A 20,592-nucleotide genomic window follows, 5' to 3' on the forward strand; every position below is an offset into this window, starting at 1 on the left:
AGGTACCTGAAGAGGGGCAACCCTCCTCCAAGCCCCACTTGTATTTAGCCCGGCGCAAAATGGTTTACTGGTGAAGAGCAGCGGGTAAATATGCCACATATGCCAATCGCTCAGCATCTTATTCGCTCTTTATGTATCTACGTTGCCATACATGTTGGGCCAGGCTAAATACAGGTGTAGCTTGCAAAGCGAGTGTCCCTTGCTGGGTACCTGCAAAGAAATCGGCGGTCCAACGTGATTTAACCTGTTAAATACAAGGCTACTTATTCAAAGTAGATACATAAAGAGCAAATAAACGTTTGTATGTAAATGGAATGTGTGTATAGTAAAAAAAAAAGTGCTCTATTCCTAAACAGCAGTGTTTATACCTCGTTATACCTGGACTAATGACCGGAGGGTTGTGGGTTCAATCCCGGGTGAGGTACACTGCTGTTGTACCCTTGAGCAAGGTATTTTACATAGATTCAGTATAAACAACTGGATACACTGGTAATTGTATGTAAACACAATAATGTGATATAATTGTGACAATTGTAAGTTGCCCTGGATAAGGGTGTCTGCTAAAAATAAATAATATATTGATCTGCTGAACCATTTGCATTTGACTTTTAAATGCATGTATATTCTGAAATAGAGGAATTTGCATTTGAATTTCAAATCATGGGAAAGCTTAAATATTTCAATTTTAAACATTTTTCAATAATAATGCTCATAATAAAGTAGAGAGACTTTTCAGTATTGCTGGTAAAGTTGATTAACCTGAAAGATGCAAACTAAAGGACACTTTATAGAACTTCATGTTTATTAAACATAACAAACAAAACAAGTACAAATAATAATTGAGCAATGCACACATATATAAATATATACATATATCTCATCATTGATGTCAGTTTTTTACAAACCTGGTCCTGTGGGCCCACTGCTGTTTGTGTTCCAGCTAAGTTCTCAATTATTAAATTGATCCCCCAATTGAACTAACAATTAGTGACGTAATGCAATGTTAGAAATAACTTAAAATATCCAACTCTTTTGGCTGCTTTCACAAACCCTGATCAGCACTAATCTTGGACAACTTTACCGGAGTTAACATTAGGTAGTCCTAGATTAGTGTTAATTGAGGCCTGTGCAGCCAGCCATTTCTAAAAATAATTCAAATGCTCTGATTAGACATTTTATTCATTTAATTGAGGGTTCAATTCGTAATTTAAAGCTCAGTTTGGAACACAAATCAGCAAACTCTGGGTCCTCAGGACCAAGATTGGGAAACACTGTTTTATGTAACTTGCTTCCTATATTGGTGCATACCTGTTAATTATTATGAACTACGTGATTACTGTATTCATGTTGTTGTTATATAAACTGCTTTCCTTGTATGTCACCTTGGATAAAGGCCTCTGCCAAATTTAACATTTGTTATATGGGGAAAGTATTTGAAGTCCATTCAGCATTTGTCACATTTGCATTTGTGTTTAGTTTGGTAGTAAATGTATCACATTTGCATTTGTATCAAGCAAATTCGCAAGAACATTGACATTGCCACTGGACTCATCCTACTATCTGGAAAACACAAGTATGCTCAAAACCATAACCATCACATTTAACAATGGAGTCACCCATACCTTTCAACATTTATGCTCAAAGTTTGAAATCATGGATAGAGTCTACATTGTTCGAGAGCAGTTCCCAGTCATTGGTGCTCATGCAATCACCATTCACAAATGTCAGGGGATGACTCTAAAAACAGTTATGATTGATCGTGGTAACTCCATTTTCTCCGATGGACAAAGTTTCATTGCACTTTCCACAGTTACTTCCTTAAGTGGTATCCACCTTATCAACTTTGTCCCCACCTGCATCTATGCATGTCAAACTGCAGTTGAAGAGTACCATCGGCTCAGAGGGATTTATTGTCCGAAGTTGAAAAGCTTGAAGGAGACTAACACGCACAAGGGACACAAGGTAAAAGATCATGCACATTTCATTCACCGAGCCATCATTAATGTTCAGGAACAGCAAAAGCCTCAGTCTTCTAAGAGAACATTGAACTTGCACATCCATTCAGAGGCTTGAGCAACCCCAATTTCACCTCATGCTATGCAAATGCAACATTGCAGTGCCTTCTTCACTAGCAACCTCTGAAAGATTCATTAAAACACAGCCAACAAGCAGCTATGAGGAGCTTTGTTCACAAATAGGATCACTTGCCATCCACTGCGTCTCTAACTACTGTGGATATTTGTCACTTAGGAGAACCTTTCAATAGAGGTGAGCAGCAACATGTTGCAGAGTTTCTCACCAAATTGTCTGAAATTTGTCCTGAAGTGTCTCACATGGTTTCAGTCACAATGTCATGACATTCTATGTACTACATGTAACTACTGCTCATCAAACCGAGAGGTGTTGTATATTTATCCTCTACATGTACCTGCTGGTACAGATTCCATGTGTTTGGAAGAACACATTTATAGAAATGACAAATGGGCAATGATTCCTGGTAGCAAATGTAAGCAATGCAAAATTTCTCCAATCATGAAACGTGAACTTATTCAATCAGCAAGGAGACTGATTGCAGTCCAACTTATGCTTTGGGAAACCAAACCAGACGGGACCGTTACAAAGCGACACAATGCTAAGTTTACTGCTGTACAGAAGAGCACAATTACTGTGGACAAAAGGAATTACCAATTAGATTCCATTATCATACACCAAGGACAGGGTGTTACTTCAGGACACTATGTGTCTGTTCTTGCTGTGGGTGCTACTGGAAAATGGGTGCATGCAAATGATGCACTTATTGAAGTCAAACCATAAACGAAATGTATATGGCCTTTTATGAAGAGATCTAATGCTTTACAAATGCCTTAGCCTAAGTTCATAACACCACTATATCAAGGAGAAGAATGTTTTTTTTTTTTCCAGCATTAAAATGTGTTGGTATACTACCCTTTAGCACAGACATGCATATGTACCTTTTGAACCATTTATAACATTGTAGTTTTGTACCTATGTAAATATCAATATATCAATACCTACCAAAATAGACGTATTGTTTTCACCACTCATGCAACTATAAGTATACAATGTTTACACTTTCAATACTGTCCAAAAGTCCCTTCTATAATTATTTTACTTTCAAATATTTTCTCATTTCTCTTATATTACTCTACTTATTATTCTCTTGTAATGTTTGTCTGTTTATTTACCGTACACATTCTCGAATATCTTTCCCTCGCTTTATTCATTATTTGATGAAGTAAAAAAAGAAGTGATATCTATAACAAAAACATTGTCAATGTGAAAAAACAAGTTAGAAAAACGCAACAGCCATTTAAGGGGTGATATCAAACACAAAAGCCCAAGTTAGGAGAAGCAATTAGGCCAATCTTGTCAAGCATCAAGCAAATAGGCACAATTGGAAAGGTGCTGGGGCCCAAGATTCACACAGTTCTTGCTTCTAACTTGGCGCCTTTTTTTGATCGCTTTGCTCCACTTTAACCACTCCAGTGCAGCTTTGGCTGTGTGTTTAGGGTCATTGTCCTGCTGGAAGGTGAACCTCCGCCCTAGTCCCAGGACACTGAAACAGGTTTTCCTCTAGAATTTCCCTGCATTTGGCTCCATCCATCTTGCCCTCAATCCTGACCAGTTTCCCAGTCCCTGCCGATGAAAAGCATCCCCATAACATGATGGTGCCACTACCATGCTTCACCGTGAGGATGGTGTTCTCCGGGTGATGAGCAGTGTTGGTTTTGCGCCACACATAGTGTTTTGCGCTAAGTCCAAAAAGTAAAATTCTGGTCTCATCAGACCAGAGAACCTTTTTCCAAATGTTTGCTGTGTCTCCCACGTGCCTTTTGGCAAAATCCAAACAGGATTTGATATGTTTTTTTTTTTCAGCAATGGCTTTCTTCTCGCCACTCTTCCATAAAGCCCAGCTTTGTGGAGCGTCCGGGTTATAGTTGTCCCATGGACGGTTTCTCCCATCTCAGCTGTGGATCTCTCCAGCTCCTTCAGAGTTACCATTGGCCTCTTGGTTGCTTCTCTGACTAATGCCCTCCTGTCACAAAGACTGCCGGAGTGGGTGGCGTCAGACCAGATGCAGGAAATAAATAAACAGAGAGATGGGGTTTTGGTAAAGCTGAGCGCGTGATTAAACAGAACAGAACAGAAAATAAAAGGTTGTAACACAAAAACAAAACAGGACACGGCACTTGCGCCAAAATAAACAGACATACAAAACGATTAAACACTAAACAGACGGTGCAGGACAGACGAACAAACACGGTGAGTACAAACAAAACACTTATTATATTTACGATCTTACGATTTGATTTTACTCCTTCTCTCTCACCCGTTCTCCACTCTCTGAACACCTAACCACGAGTGACTAAAAATGTGCCTATTTATACTGTTGTGCTGGGATTCAATTACTAATTAATTATTCACTTGAATCCCAGCACGTGAATTAATTCTGTGCAACCCCGTGCTCACATATTACATTTAACCAGCACGTGAAGTGATTTGTGCTCTCCTCGTGCCTAAATACAAATCTACACTTTTTAAATACACGTGAAACACAGACCCGTTTATATCCCGTGTACCAATCTATACACCAACATTAACACACGCACGCAACATACAACATATAATATGCACACAGGGGCGGGGCACATTGCCACACCTCCTTACCTGGTCACTGAGTTTTGGTGGACGGTCTTCTCTAGGCAGAGTCACGGTTGTGCCATATTCGTTCCATTTTTTTAATAATGGATTTAACGGTGCTCCAGGGGATGTTCAAAGTTTGGGATATTTTTTTATAACCCAACCCTGATTGGTGCTTCTCCAGAACTTTATCCCGGACTTGTTTTGATAGCTCCTTGGTCTTCATGATGCTGTTTGTTTAGATATGCTCTCTAACAAACTCTGGGGCCTTCCAGAAACAGGTGTATTTAATTTGAGATCATGTAACACTTTAATTGTGACTTCTGAAGGCAATTGGTTGACCAGAGCTTATTTAGGGGTGTCACAGCAAAGGGGATCAATACTTATGCATTCAAGACTTTTTAGTTTATTATTTCTAAATCATTTATTTGTAAATCATTTTGAAAAATATGTAGATTTTTTTCCCCACTTTGACATTATGGACTATTTTGTGTAGATCAGTGACAAAAAATCCTAATTAAATCCATTTTAATTCCAGGTTGTAACACTACAAAATGTGGAAAAGTCCAAGGGGGTGAATACTTCTGCAAGGCACTGTATGTAAAAATAATGTGATATCTTGTAACAATTGTAAGTCGCCTTGGATAAAGGCGTCTGCTAAGAAATAAATAATAATAATAATAATAATAATAATAATTATAGAAATGTTTCATGAATTTGGGGGTAACAACATGGGCTGATATCAAACTATGGATCTGACTTCTGTCCAGCTGTCATGGCATTTCATTCTTTTATGATGACTCTTTTACTTCTTTTGTCACTCCAAGCGTTTATACCGATTCTGCCCCTTCCTGAGGTTTTGTGTTCATTTTTGGAACTAAATGGTTCTATGGAAACTGACTGTTTCTTCGGTGCGGCGACATTGACTCCTGGAGTCAGTCCTTCGATCCTCTGCATCCACAATCTTTAATCTCCGGTCATGAATACATTATTTTTTAAACATTCAAAAAACTTATTGGGTGAGAAAGGGAGTAATGTATATGTATTTGTCCCTTTTCTGCTCTATTCAGCTATCTTTCAATGCGCTCGAATGCCACCCAGACAAAGCTGCACCCCGGATGGAACTATCGCCTCTAGGATTTGGTTTATCAGATCCCTTTGTCTGTCTTTTCTCCATGCTGGACTTTTGCCCGACAATTACTCTGGACATTCCATTAGAATCAGCACCGCTACTTCTGTTGCTTCACAGAATATTCCTCCACATCTAATCAAAGCTATGGGGAGACGGACATCAGAAGCATATGAACTAGACATTGGGAAAAATGACAATGACATTTTAACCGCACAAAAAACGTTGTGTGTAATTACATTTTAGCCTAAGTTTTTTTTTTTTTTTTACATGTATTTTTCTTTGGGATCCTAGAGGAAGGGCTACCCTTGGCCATGGATTCCATAAGTTTTCTTCCTACCTGTTTCTGGAGTAGGGGGGTTTCCTTACCTGAGCGCCAGGCGGTTTAATTCTGCGAGGAGGTGGAGGCTGAGGTGGCCTTGTCCTCTTTTGGGGGAAGGTGGCCCGAAGCCACTTGTCCTGCCTGTCGGCATTACTTAGTTATTAAAGAATTGTTTTTTTTAAGTATCACATATTCTGCCGGCATAAGGGCGGCTAACTAGACCCTGTGGACAAGGCCATGGGCCAAAAGTTTTCATATATGCATATCTATATGGGCATGTTTCTCTCCTGCAAATCAATAAATGTCATTCTGTGGATTCTCCTTTCTGAATGGTCTAAACACCATTGTCAGTGACGCTGTCCTGTCACACAGATTTGTAAAGAATTAAAGAGCTTCATAAATGTTGATTATTAATGTGTGTGTGTGTGTGTGTGTGTGTGTCAGTTTTGTCTTCTGGTTACTACTACTATGGCTTGAAAAATTATTCTCTGAGGTTCGTGTGGGTTATAGATTGTGGAACTCAACTGGTCATTACATATCTGGAATGCTAGACGATGCTATCTGAATAAAGTGGAACTTCAGGGACTCTAATTGAAATGCATCTTTTCACCAGCCTGTGTCTCAGATTGAAGCCTTCATGTTAGGTTATTGGAGGTATTGATGTACACCACTCATCATTGTCAAAGTGTGTGGATATTTTCTTTTATGTTTCAACAGGAAATAGCTCAGACTGCTCACTGCACTAGCTGCTAGACTCACAGTAGCCCCATTAACCACAAGCAGCAGCATCCTGCTTGAATTGTGTTTCACGTGCAACAGGTCACGTATTTTGTATAGTCTCACAGCAGTATTTTGCTTCCTCCAGGTTTCTGTGGTTAGATTTTCTGTAAATTGCACGTACAGATCTGGTTCACACTCGAACAATAAATTGCACAGTTCAAAAAAAGGTCAAATTACCAAAAGGGCTTGAAGTTTTTTGGTTTTGTTTTTGATCATATTACATCCCTATAAACTAATTTTGATCAGATTCTCTTTCATAATTAAACTAATTAAGTTAATTGCAAATCAATGTTTGTTTTTACCTTCTTAGCATGACTGAGCCTGATTCTGTTTTAGTTTTATTTATAACAGAGCTGAAAAGTTTTATTCTTCATCTCCAGTCTTATTTTTAACTCTCATTTCACTCTTGAAGTCACCTATGTTATCATTGTGCTTTTGTGATTAGTTTAACAGAGATGCCCTGAAAGATTTTATTTTCGGTATAAAATACTCAGTATGGCGTGTACACTGATAGCAAGTCCGTTAGACACCTGTTCTCAGTATTTTGCCAAGCATATCATAGGGCATTTGGGGATATTGGAAGATACACATAAAAAGTAGTTTGTTATTACAGCTGCTACACTTCTGACAAACTGTACTACCTGATTAGAAGCGGACTCGAGTCTACCCCCCCCCCCCCCCCCCCCGAGGTATTAAGCGCTGTGTAGTGCGGACGCTGGTCGTATTTAGAACTTTTAAGCTGGTTTAAAGGCGTAGTGTGGACAGTGCCATATTCAGCAGGACGTGTATTTTTTCTCTTCTGTATAAATTGCTTTTCTACAGGTTTTTTAAACAGTACAGTGTAGAGTTAGTAAGATTTTGTATAGCATTATTAACAATCTTTGTTAAATCCTTCACTGCTAGTTTATTTTAATAAAAATGATCTGCAATAGCATGCATATTCACTACATTAAATATTTCTTTTGTATGTTTAATCCTTTGCTGAATATAGGAGCAATGCTGTTTTTATGTAACATAGGTATTAAGTTGTGTATTACACAACTTAATACCAATGTTACATAAAAACAGCATTCAAGTTTTGAAAACAGACACTCTTTACTATTTAAGTAAAATAAAATATTTTATAACTGGGTTGATTAGTTGATTTGTTGGGTTATTCAAAGTGTTTCTGTTAATCATCAATGTTTTACAAGAGTTGTGTAGCAACTATCTTCAGCTTTTAAACATAAATCACTTCCACTTTTCAAAATTAACTTTATTCTCTTGTAATGTTTTGAACGATATGTTTTTAAAAATGATTTGTTATGAGAATTTGCTGTGATGTTAATTATTATTGTTTTTGTTATATTAGTCCATGTGGGAGGGTGTGGGGAATTCACTGGACAGAAGGTTTTATTTGAAACATCACAGGGGTGCACATTTTTATTAATTCCCGTAGAGAGCACTCTTAAGCCGTGGCCCAAGTACCGACAATGGTAACTGGGTCACACAGTGACTACCAACATTGTATATAAAGACGTGCTCAAATTTGTTGGTACCCTTACAACTCATTGAAATAATGCTTCATTCCTCCTGAAAAGTGATGAAATTAAAAGCTATTTTATCATGTATACTTGCATGCCTTTGGTATGTCATAGAATAAAGCAAAGAAGCTGTGAAAAGAGATGAATTATTGCTTATTCTACAAAGATATTCTAAAATGGCCTGGACACATTTGTTGGTACCCCTTAGAAAAAATTGGATTATAGTGATGTTTCAAACTAATTAGTTTCTTTAATTAGTATCACACATGTCTCCAATCTTGTAATCAGTCATTCAGCCTATTTAAATGGAGAAAAGTAGTCACTGTGCTGTTTGGTATCATTGTGTGCACCACACTGAACATGGACCAGAGAAAGCAAAGGAGAGAGTTGTCTGAGGAGAGCAGAAATAAAATAATAGACAAGCATGGTAAAGGTAAAGGCTACAAGACCATCTCCAAGCAGCTTGATGTTCCTGTGACAACAAATATTAAGAAGTTTAAGGTCTATGCAACTGTAGCCAACCTCCCTGGGCGCGGCCGCAAGAGGAAAATCGACCCCAGATTGAACAGAAGGATAGTGCGAATGGTAGAAAAAGAACCAAGGATAACTGCCAAAGAGATACAAGCTGAACTCCAAGGTGAAGGTACGTCAGTTTCTGATCGCACCATCCGTCGCTTTGAGCAAAAGTGGGCTCCATGGAAGACCCAGGAGGACTCCACTTTTGACAGAAACATAAAAAAGCCAGACTGGAATTTGCTAAAATGCATATTGACAAGCCACAATCCTTCTGGGAGAATGTCCTTTGGACAGATGAGTCAAAACTGGATCTTTTTGGCAAGTCACATCAGCTCTATGTTCACAGACGAAAAAATGAAGCTTTCAAAGAAAAGAACACCATACCTACAGTGAAACATGGAGGAGGCTCGGTTATGTTTTGGGGCTGCTTTGCTGCGCCTGGCACAGGATGCCTTGAATCTGTGCAGGGCACAATGAAATCTCAAGACTATCAAGGCATTCTGGAGCGAAATGTACTGCCCAGTGTCAGAAAGCTCTGTCTCAGTCCCAGGTCATGGGTCCTCCAACAGGATAATGACCCAAAACACACAGCTAAAAGCACCCAAGAATGGATAAGAACAAAACATTGGACTATTCTGAAGTGGCCTTCTATGAGTCCTGATCTGAATCCTATCGAACATCTATGGAAAGAGCTGAAACTTGCAGTCTGGAGAAGGCACCCATCAAACCTGAGACAGCTGGAGCAGTTTGCTCAGGAAGAGTGGGCCAAACTACCTGTTAACAGGTGCAGAAGTCTCATTGAGAGCTACAGAAAACGTTTGTTTGCAGTGATTGCCTCTAAAGGTTGTGCAACAAAATATTAGGTTAGCGGTCCCATCATTTTTGTCCATGTCATTTTCATTTGTTTTCTTATTTACAATATTATGTGGAATAAAAAATCAAAAGCAAAGTCTGATTTCTATTAAATATGGAATAAACAATGGTGGATGCCAATTACTTTTGTCTGTGTCAAGTTATTTCAGATCAAATTGTGCATTCTTCGTTTTTTGTGAAGGGGTACCAACAAATTTGAGCACGTCTGTGTATATATATATATATATTGTGGCAATGTGCCCCGTCCCTGTGTGCATTTGTGTGTTGTGTGTGTTAATGTTGGTGTATAGTCATTGGTACACGGGATATAAACGGGTCTGTGTTTCACGTGTATTTAAAAAGTGTATATTTGTATTTAGGCACAGGATTGCACATCACGCACGTGCATTTAAAATATAATATGTGAACACGGGGTTTCACGTAATGAATTCACGTGCTGGGATTCAAGTGAGTAATTAATTAGTAATTGAATCCCAGCACAACAGTATAAATAGATGCACGTTTAGTCACTCGTGGTTGGGTGTTCGGAAGAGGAGAACGGGTGAGAGAGAGAGAGTAGTAAAAGTAAAATCGTAAAGATAAGTGTTTGTACTCACAGTGTTTGTTTGTCTCCGTGCACCGTTTAAGTGTTTAGTCCGTTTATCGTTGCCTCCAGGTAGCTGAGGAGAAACTCCACACCTTCCTCCAAGGTGTTTGGGGTGTGTTCCTGCTGATAGGCCTCCCATCTCTCACTGTCCATCATCCACAGGGCCCGAACGACTATGGGCAGAGATTGGGCCTCCAGCCCAGCATTCTCCAGGAACCAGTCCCGCCATTTTGTGGCGTCTTCTGCCATTATATATATAATATATGTGTATATATATATATATATATATATATATATATATATATATATATATATATATAATTTTTTTTTTTTTTTTTTTTTTAAACAAAACCCCTCCTGGTCTGACGCTTGGAGGCGCGGCTATCCCACGATGACACCACGTGTCACAAAGACGGCCAGAGTGGGTGGCGTCAGACCAGAAAAGGAATACACAGACAGAGACGGTGGTTGTGATGAGCTGAGTGCAATGGCTGCACTCAGCGTTTAATAACAAATAAAAGGTTTTAAACAGTACACAAAACAGGACACGGCACTGGTAGCCAAAAGAAACATATAAACAAAACGGACTAAACACTTAACAAACGGTGCACGGAGACAAACAAACACGGTGAGTACAAACAAAACACTTATTATACGCTTTCTATTTACAAACACTTATCTTTACGATTTTACTTTTACTACTCTCTCTCTCACCCGTTCTCCTCTTCCGAACACCCAACCACGAGTGACTAAACGTGCATCTATTTATACTGTTGTGCTGGGATTCAATTACTAATTAATTACTCACTTGAATCCCAGCACGTGAATTCATTACGTGAAACCCCGTGTTCACATATTATGATTTCCATTACACGAGAGTAGATGTGCAATCCCGTGCCTAAATACAAATATACACTTTTTAAATACACGTGAAACACAGACCCGTTTATATCCCGTGTACCAATGACTATACACCAACATTAACACACGCACTCAACACACAAATGCACACAGGGACGGGGCACATTGCCACAATATATATATATATATATATATAAAATCATAATATAAATAAATAATAAACAAAGGTGCGGGACACACTGCCACAAACACATAGGCTTTTTTTTTTGATAAACACGCACCCTGTGTGGGGCTGTGTACTCATTGTTCTGTTCCAGTTAAATGGCACAAGTTCTTTTTGTTCCATTATAAAACCCTTGTTAACGAGTCCATTGAAGTGGTGAAGTGACCAGCCACAGTGTTCAACATAGCTTCTAATGGAGCTCCTAATATATAAACCAGTGGTGTTGTTATAAACATGAAGATTATCTGGGTTTTTAACCCTGAATCATAGTGGTTTACTCGGATGTCCTTGCATTATGACTGGTAGTGAATCAGAAAGTTTCTATTGAAGGTTCCCTCTTTATATGTATAAAGTTTTAAACTGTGTTTGGAGAGGGTCAGTCATGGAGAGTTATTCAGCAAATGTTCTAATCTCAGTGTCACTTCCAAAGCAGCTACTAGGTCAGTATTGATCTTTCTAAAAAATATGTACACTATATGTTGAAGGTCTTGGAATGCCACTAAAATATAGATTTTCTTAAACAAGAATTATTGGACAAATTCACATTTTATTTGTTTACTGAACTTCTAGTGACACATATAGTAGGTATTGCTTTTAGCAGACAGCGTTGCGTGATAAACAAAGACAATTTCAAAATATTTGAGGCAAAATATGCTGTGTATCCTTAACCCAATGAATATCATTTAATCATTATATTTTTTTTGTTGTTACTGAAATATATGTATTCAAAACCCGCAGAATGAGAGGTAAATATATACTAATCAGCTGAGTCCAGGTGTCACTTTTTTATTTTAATCTTAATTCATTTTTAAATTAATTAATTATGATAATCTCGGGACACAGTAGTGTCACCATGGCCGATGATGCTGACAACCAAGGCTTAACAATGAATGGTACAAGCACAGGGCAAGTCAAATTATCATTTAAAGATATCTCAAATTGCATTTTGAGATGTCTGTAAAAATACGTAGATATCTCAAATTGATTTACAGATCTCTTCAATTGTGCAGTTTTTAAGATATCTGTAAATTAATTAGATATATAAAATTCAAATGCAAGATATCTCCAAAGTCCTCTTCATTTAACGATATCTCTAAATCATTTGAAGATATCTTGAAATGAACAGATAGCTATTTCAAGATATCTCTAAATGACTTCCTGTGAAAATACTGTTTTAAATTGACTTCCGGTCCATTTAAAGATATCACCAAATAAAAAGGAAGTGATTTAGAGATGCCTTCATATGATTTAGAGACATCTTTAAAACAATCATTTTAAGATATTTCTAAATGACAGTTCGGCATACCATGCTAGCAAAATCAACATGGTTTCCATATTTAAAAATATCTGTAAATCAATTTGAGATATCTCTGATTTACAGATATCTAAAAATGAGTTTGAGACATATTAAAATCTGCACAATTAAATATATCTGTAATTCAATTTGAGATCTTGAAATTTTTTATAGATATTTCTAAATATTTCAACATATCTTAAAATGCATTTTCAGATATCTCTAAATGATCTTTCGGCTTGCCATACATCCCTCGTATCCAGCACAGACTTCAATTTGGCAACATTTCTCTGATGATAGAATGCTGTTCTGATATCAGAATTAAGATGGAAATCAAAGGAAAGCTCAGGATCCACGATAGCGTGGCATGTTTTACATTGCTCCCCTTATTTCAAACTACACATCTGCTTAGGTTATGTCATTGGAATTGAATGAATGCGAAATTCCAAAATCAAATCTGGTAAATATTAAAGTTGTATGCTGTAGTGGAAGAGGCTGGGGCATGGAGAGTTATTCAGTAAATCAGTTCTTGTCTCGGTGTTGCTGCTTTAAACCAAAGGTGAAACTGAAACAAAACCTGACCAATGTGGAACAAGAGTTCTTATTCAGCAACTAGCCTGTTCCTGCTGTTGAGTAATTTTAGTCTCAGATCTGTTTCTCGCTCTCTCACATTTAGAGTATATATACATGAAGCTACATCTGACCAATACCACATGTTTATATTACTTTCATTTGAGATGGGCAGTTTGGTTGACACACGCGTCAAATGTTTCATATGCATGTTAAGCTACGTGCGCAAAATGTCTCTTACTGTGTCTGTACATAAAAACAGCTACCCACTAAAACCAAACTACGTGCAAAAACAAAGCCATTGGGTTTCAAAAGCACAACTTGAAAAGCATCTTCTAGGTCAGTATTGATCTATTTGAAAAATATGTACACTATATGTTGAAGGTCTTGGAACGCCACTAAATATAGATTTTCTTAAACAAGAATTATTGGACAAATTCACATTTTATTTGTTTACTGAACTTCTAGTGACACAATTAGTAGGTATTGCTTTTATCTAATTTCTACAAGTATTTCCAACTTCTCATCGATTACCAGACAGCGTTGTGTGAAAAAAACAATTTCAAAATATCTGAGGCAAAATATGCTGTGTATCCTTAACCCAATGAATATCATTTAATAATGATATGTGTTTTTTGTTGTTACTGAAATATATGTATTCGAAACCCTCAGAATGAGAGGCATACTAATCAGCTGAGTCCAGGTGTCATTTTTTAAATTTAATTTTAATTATTTTCTTAATTCATTAATTATGATACCCAGGACACAGTAGTGTCACCATGACCAATGATACAGCCAGCCAAAGCTTAACAATGAATGATACAAGCATAGAGCAAGCCAAATCATCATTTAAAGATATCTCAAACTGCATTTTGAGATGTCTGTAAAAATACGTAGATATCTCAAATTGATTTACAGATCTCTTCAATTGTGCAGTTTTTAAGATATCTCAAATTAATTAAGATATCTGTAAATCAATTAGAGATATATAAAATTCAAATTAAAAAATCGCCAAATGACTTACTGTTCATTAGAGATATATCTAAATCATTTACAGATATCTCAAAATAAAGTTCTCTTCATTTAGCGATATCTCTAAATCATTTGAAGATATCTTGAAATGAACGGGAAGCTATTCCAAGATATCTCTAAATGACTTCCTGTGAAAATACTGTTTTAAATTGACTTCCGGTCCATTTAAAGATATCACCAAATAAACTGGAAGTGATTTAGAGATACCTTCAAATGATTTAGAGACGTCTTTAAAACCCTTATTTTAAGATATGTCTAAATGACAGTTTGTTGTACCATGCTAGTAAAATCAACATGGTTTCCATATTTAAAAATATCTGTAAATCAATTTGAGAAACAGTATATTTATTTCATTTTAGATATCTCTGATTGATTTACAGATATCTTAAAATTAATTTGAGCTATACTAGAAACTGCACAATTAAATATATCTGTAATTCAATTTGAGATATCTTGAAATGTTTTGCAGATGTTTCTAAATATTTCAACATATCTTAAAATGCAATTTGAGATATCTCTAAATGATCATTCGGCTTGCCATACATCCCTCGTATCCAGCACAGACTTCAATTTGAGATATCTCTAAATGATCATTCGGCTTGCCATACACCCCGCGTATCCAGCACAGACTTCAATTTGAGATATCTCTAAATGATCATTCGGCTTGCCATACACCCCGCGTATCCAGCACAGACTCCAATTTGGCAACAAGAACAAATAGGGATATAGAGAGTTAGTAGTTCTTGGAGATTGTTCTAATACAGAAGGACCTTATACATTATTGTGGCAAGTTAATTCAGTAACTCGCTGTTAACCAATTTAAGATAACACCGTGTAACAATTTTTTTTTTTTTTTTGGGTTCCTGGGTAGTAAGTGTTATTTCCTAATTGCTTATGCCTCAAAAGTATAGAAAATGGCTATTATTCCCCACAAACTTTGCTTTTGTGACCAGGACAGTGATAGTTTGAAATTTACCTATTTTCCAGAACATTCCAGTTAGATTCAGTGCTGAGTAAACTTGGGGTAACTTCTTCTAGAACTTTCTAGAACTTTCCAGTAATATAAATAGTAGTATAAATACAGGGGCCTTAAGCCTACCAGATTAGTTTAGTTCCAGCTGCCTAAGTAGATACATATCTGCATTTTTCTGAGATGGCATCAAAAGGCTGCAATGGTGGCATTCCTGATGGGTCTCCAAGGCGGTTTTACCAAGTTTCCCTGCTATCTTTGTCTTTGGGACAGCAGGGACACCAAGGGCATCTACCACAGGCGGGACTGGCCACAGCGGACCGAGTTCTCTGTGGGGAGGAACAACGTCAAGTGGGAGCCACTGGTGGACCCCCAGAAGGTGCTGATGCCACCACAGCACATCAAATTGGGCCTTATGAAACAATTTGTCAGAGCTCTAGATAAGGAGTCGGCAGCCTTCAAGTACCTTCAAGACTTCTTCCCTAAGCTGTCTGAGGAAAAGGTCAAAGCCGGTGTCTTCGTCGGACCACAGATAAAGAAGATCCTGGAGTGCAATGAATTCCCCAAGAAGCTCACTAGTAAGGAGAAAGCGGCTTAGAACAGCTTTGTCGCAGTGGTTCGGGGCTTCCTGGGCAATCACAAGGCCGAAAACTATGTGGAGCTGGTTGAGACTCTGGTGAAGAACTACGGCACAATGGGCTGAAGGATGTCCTTCAAAGTCCATATCCTTATTGCTCATCTTGATAAATTCAAGGAGAACATGGGAGCGTACTCGAAGGAGCAAGGCAAGCGCCTCCACCAGGATATACTGGACTTTGAACGCCACTACCAAGGACAGTATAACGAGAACATGATGGGAGACTACATTTGGGGGCTGATTCATGAAATTGATTTACAGTGTAATCGTAAATCTCGAAAAACTACTCACTTCTAAATCTTTTGTAGTCATTTTTGTATTACTTTATTATAAATACATGTGTTTTTCTGCCTTTATGTGAACGAAAAGACACAAATTCACCCGTTTTCTCATTGGAAATAGGTAAATTTCAAAATATCACTGTCCTGGTCACAAAAGCAAAGTTTGTGGGGAATAATAGCCATTTTCTATACTTTGTATAGAACATCTTTGCATCCCTCGTATCCAGCACAGACTTCAATTTGGCAACATTTCTCTGATGATAGAATGCTGTTCTGATATCAGAATTAAGATGGAAATTAAAGGAAAGCTCAGGATCCACGATAACGTGGCATGTTTTACATTGCTCCCCTTATTTCAAACTACACATCTGCTTAGGTTATGTCATTGGAATTGAATGTATGTGAAATTCCAAAATCAAATCTGGTAAATATTAAAGTTGTATGCTGTAGTGGAAGAGGCTGGGGCATGGAGAGTTATTCAGTAAATCAGTTCTTGTCTCAGTGTTGCTGCTTTAAACCAAAGGTGAAACTGAAACAAAACCTGACCAATGTGGAACAAGAGTTCTTATTCAGCGACTAGCCTTTTCCTGCTGTTGAGTAATTTTAGTCTCAGATCTGTTTCTCGCTCTCTCACATATTTACAGAGTAAATATACATGAAGCTACATCTGACCAATACCACATGTTTATATTACTTCCATTAGAGATGGGCAGTTTGTTTGACACACACGGCAAACGTTTCATATGCATGTTAAGGTACGTGCAGAAAATGTCTCTTCCTGTGTGTGAACATAAAAACAGCTAACCACTAAAACCAAACTACGTGCAGGAACAAAGTTCTTAACTCTAAAAATTAGGGCAAGACAAAAAACATGTGAAAGAGTATTTACACAGCCCCACCAATTCTGACTGACCGCTGGTGTTCCGAAGAACACATCTTGGATTGTTTCTTATAATTACGTATTGTCATAATTTGCTAATGTTGCTGTTTTCTTCAAAAGGCCTTGGGCAAATGTGAAATCTACTTCAAAAGTTTGATGCATTTCTTTTAACATGAAAAAACTAGCACAAGCCAGCAAAATTTCTTATGTCTACATTGACTCTCCATAGAAAAAATTCTGCCAAGCTCTCTGTATATACCACAATGCTGTGCGCGCAGTGAGACGGAAGTCTCCATTGGAAATCAGCGGAGTCGCGTATCTTAAATAGAATGACTGCGTTCTAGTAACTTCTAAAAATCCTGCGTCGACTGAGCAAACATGGCGACCAATTTCACCGATTTTGCCATTTCAAGCCACCAGAAGTGACCATTTAACAGCTGTCTCCTAAAAAAATTCTTCCCAGGGGGGCACGCCCCTGAACCCCCCTAGCGACTGCGACTCCACACCCCTAAAAAATTGTGTCCCCACCAATGTTCAAACTAAACCTACACCCTTGTGTGTGAGACGCCTTGTGCTCATTGAGTGAGGAGGGAGAGCTGCTGTTTAACTTCTAGTTTTAATTTATATTTTGTTTTATTGTTTTACAGTGTTTTTATTATTTTACTAGTAATGTGTTTTTACAGGAAAACACTGTTTAGGTTTTTTTTTTAATATCGGCTATTTTTGTTTTATTTACATTTTATGATCCTTTTATTTGGTCAAAATCTGTTTTTAAAGGAGAGCATGTTGTTGTTTTTTTAGGATTTTATGCTGATGCGCTGGGGTGGTTTCAGCTGAACCCCGGTGCCAGCAAGTATATTAATCGTGTTTTAGCCTTATTGTTATTGAATGGATTTTAATTGCAGTGATTTAATAAAGGATCTTAAAAGTCAAAAGTCTCTCTTTCTCTCGCGCGTGTGCACACAAAATTATATAAAATATAATTTCTACTACTTAGAGTTTATATTTGTGTGTTTGTGGAACATCTAAAAGTTACATTTCATTAACACTAGAACCGACTTTTACAATACATGTTTTTATTTTGAATATAACCTACAATATTCAATTTCTTTTATATATATATATATATATATATATATATATATATATATATATATATATTGTAACACAGCAGGGAGGGGGGTTAATATCCTCCCTGCATGAAAACCATGTGCAAATGAACATGGATTGAATTTAATAGTTTTGTTAATTGTTTTATTAGTAATTATCCCCTGCACCTGGCTATCATTGTAAATTAGAGCCAGGTGCAGGGTATTTAAACGAAGCAGCCAGTCTGTTCAGGGCTGCTGGTGTGTATGGAAGCCGGCTTGACTGTGTGCTCAAGTGTACAAAGAAAAGGTAGTGTGAAAACTTTTCTGTTTTTGTGTTAAACCTGTGTGGTTTGGTGTGTTTGTTTGGCAGGTAAACAGCTTAACCATCCTGCAAGCTAGTCAGGGACCTGTCTGTATAGTCAGTACTCCAACAAGGAGCTAGGTGTTTATTTTGTTTGTGTTTTATTTATTAAATAGCGCAACTGCGCTTAAAACTCAATTTCTTGTGTCCTGGGTCTGCTTTTAAAGGGGCAAATGAATGACAGTGAGTGCCGGCTGGTTACAGTGTGTGTGTGTAATATATATATATATATATATATATATATATATATATATATGTATATATATATATGTTATTGTTAATTATCCCCTGCACCTGGTAGTGATTGTAAACATAGATACTGGTGTGCCATTCGATTCCAGGTTTAATAGAGAACTGACTGATGAAGTGCTGTAGGACCTGGGGACAGATGCAGTCCACAATTCTATTGGATAGATGGACAGAACGACTCAGGATTGGTTTGTAGATTCACAGTTTGCATATCATCTACCAAATCAAATCGGGAGCCTGAGAGACTGAAGCAATGCAGAGCCCAATACAGCCATGTCTAAGGGAACCCAGTCTTTGTGTTGCTGTACATGTATGTGTTTCAATATATAGCATATTTATTTTAAATAATGCAATAAAAATGAAACTGCAGCTGGCTAATCTAGCAGGATTGAATTAAATCTACTATATGGGCCTGATTGTGATGAAACTCAGTAAAACCAAATGCAAAGTGCTTTAATAGTCCTATAAAAATGGTACCTGTGTACAAAGCATGCTGGCAATAGGTGAAATTTAGAAAAGGAAGCTACATGTCACTCTTGTGTGCAATTCCATTCTATGGTATCTACCAAACAAACAGGAAACTAGAAATTTTCAGACAGGAAATAAATGGAAAAAAAGTAGCTCCTACTTTTGCAATGTTCTAATTGTTAACAGGTAAACTGACAAATTTCTCTGTGTTGCTGCTCTGTCCTTCCAAACACTGAAATGATTACAGTTTTTCTCGATTGCTTGAGCACATTTGTCCAAACAGAATTCACTTTTTCAAAACAATTAACATGCAGCCCCAAACTGAAACACGTTGGCCAAAATGACACATTTCATTTGCAAAATGCACTAAGACTCTCAGAACATTAAATACATGACACAAAATCAACTACCTCCATCAAAACATACAACTTGTTATCTAATGAAAATTTATTTCATTCAATCGTTACACAATGGCCCAATAAATACTAACTTCAACTATCAATATACCCTGACATGGTTAACCCTCTTATATGTCTGTGCCATTTGTTGATACTATAATTTTTGTATGTACCATAAAAGGCAAGTAAACATATTATCACAGCATGGGCTGTGTTCCTTTTTCTTTATTATTATTATTATTATTTATTTCTTAGCAGATGCCCTTATCCAGGGTGACTTACAATTGTTACAAGATACCACATTATACATTATTTCACATTATACAGATATCACATTATTTATACATACAATTACCCATTTATACAGTTGGGTTTTTACTGGAGCAATCTATGTAAAGTACCTTGCTCAAGGGTACAAGAGCAGTGTCCTCCACTAGGGATTGAACCCACGACCCTTCGGTCAAGAGTCCAGAGCCCTAATCACTATTCCACACTGCTGCCCCTTTTCTTAAAATGATTTTGCCAAAGATGACCAATGCAGAAAGAATGTCACTCAAGAGCATGAATATCCAGAAATAAAAGGCTTTATTTTACCTTTTTTCCATTTTGTCCTTTTACAAATTCAATGATGCTGTATATACAGAGAATACAAATAAAATACACCAAGCTTACAATCACTGCAAAAACAAAGCAATGTCAAAAAAGGCAACACGAATACAGTATACACCACATTCAGTACACCGAAATACAGTCGCTAATTAAGACATGACCCATGTTGCATTATGCCCAGATTCGTATAATGAACCTGCATTCCGAAACAGAAAGCACTATCATTCCATAAATATGCAGGTCGCATGTGATGCTCATTGTATCATCAATGATGTAG

Source organism: Acipenser ruthenus, chromosome 35 (assembly GCF_902713425.1).
Source record: "Acipenser ruthenus chromosome 35, fAciRut3.2 maternal haplotype, whole genome shotgun sequence".
In the NCBI taxonomy this organism is placed as follows: domain Eukaryota; kingdom Metazoa; phylum Chordata; class Actinopteri; order Acipenseriformes; family Acipenseridae; genus Acipenser; species Acipenser ruthenus.